A 1,989-nucleotide genomic window follows, 5' to 3' on the forward strand; every position below is an offset into this window, starting at 1 on the left:
AATGAAATTTTGAAATAAGTATAAAAATTAAAACAAAAACATACAACATTTCCTAACACAATTACAATGCTAAACAAAAGACAAAAATACTAAAATGAAAATAAAGATCACATCGCATTACAATCCATAAAGTACTGAGCAACATTTATAACTTACACATGCACATTTCTACTACTACATTAAACATTTATAACAATAAAATTATCTAAGATTACATAAAATAAAAATACAAACATAAGTACATCAATTTCATTCTAAATATAAAAATCCCAAGCTACTTCATCATCTCCTTGATCAACAGGTGGATTGGGTTGAAACTGAGTATATCGGGGGCTTTCAGGAAATGTAACATCAGGCTCTCCTCTATAGTGTCGGGCCTGAGCGTCATAATAAGCTATCTCAAAATCAGAATGCCTCTGCAGGTACTCACTATCATAATCATGTCGGCGTTCTAAACCTCCAATCCTTTCGTTTATTAAATCTATGCTCGTGAACCCCTCAAGAAATTTAAACAACCAAGGAAATCCTAATTATCGACCTTACTATCCTCCTCGATTTAACCCTAACCAAAAGTTAAGGAAAAGAATTTGATGATGGAATAAGTAATGTTGAATATGGGAAATCAAATACAAAATCAAGGGGCTCCTATTAGAGATATTGAAAATCAATTAGGATATATTGCTACTATACTTAGTAATAGACCTTCAGGAAATCTTCCGAGTACTGTGGAAGTTAATCCAAAAGATTAAAGTAAGGAGCAAATTAATGTTATTCAATTATGAAGTGGAAAAGAAGTTAAAACAAGAATCCAAAGAGAAACTGAAGTTGATGAGGAGAAGGAAGATATTGAAACTGACCATAATGAAAATGAACAAATACAAGTTCCTTTAGAAAAACCACTACCTCCATTTCCTCAACGGTTGAAGCAGAAGAATAAAGGCAAAAAATATACAAATTTTTGAAAGTCCTTAATTAGTTAACGATAAACATTCCTTTCATTGAGGCTTTGGAAAAAATTCCAAGTTATGTGAAATTTATGAAAGATATACTAAACAGGAAAAGGAAGTTTGCAGATCCAGATCATGAGACACTCAGTGAAGAGTGTAGCGCTATTATTCAGAAAATACTTCCTGAAAAGTTAAAAGATCCTGGTAGTTTTACTATGCCTTGTGCTTTCTTGTGCAATTGGTGAAAAGTTTTATAGAATTTTTGAATACAGAAATTCATATTAGCTCTATCTCTAGTTACCTCACTATGGTGATAAGTCGGTAACAGAGTAGAGGAAATGAAATAGTGCCACGCCTTAGAGGTGGCATTCAACATGGAAGCAGAAAAGTTTACCCGTTCTCGCTTCTTTATCTTCCACGTTCCTTTCCCATCAGTGAGAAAGTTAATCACATCATTGAGGGGGACTTCCATCGTAGTGGCAGTTGTAAGAATCTGGGACTTCATAGAAAGTGTTAATGCGGGCGGCGGTAAATTCCGCAGGAAATCCACGCACTTGTATGATATGATTCCGTCTTCAAATCACATTGGCGTAGAACTCCTTCACCACATTTGCATCGGCTTTGTTGGTGGTGTAAAAAAAGTTTTCCCACCTTCGCTCAACAATAACCTGTTCAATTTCTCCTCGCGGACTCTCAAAAACTCGATCTTGTATACATTTTTTTCCTTTAAGTATTGAAGTAAATCGAGTTTGATCCATCACCTTAACCAAGCTTGATGCATTAACGAAGCATGAATCGTCGAACCCAACTCTTCTCTTTTGACGTGGAGCCATTTTTAATCTAATCAAATCAAAGAAAAATTCCAAAAATTACTTCTAATATGTAAATCATGGCTTCCAATGGTAATTCAAAGAGTTCAACATTAAGATCCATGAATTTCTTCCAAGATTATCTTCACATTTTCAAATTTTCAGGTTTCCTGAATGTGGAAGAAATACATGGTGAAGATAAAATATTTTTCACTTCGAGTGAAGTTCATGCT

The sequence above is a fragment of the Phalaenopsis equestris genome, unplaced genomic scaffold (genome assembly GCF_001263595.1).
Source record: "Phalaenopsis equestris unplaced genomic scaffold, ASM126359v1 Scaffold001327, whole genome shotgun sequence".
Classification (NCBI taxonomy): Eukaryota; Viridiplantae; Streptophyta; class Magnoliopsida; order Asparagales; family Orchidaceae; genus Phalaenopsis; species Phalaenopsis equestris.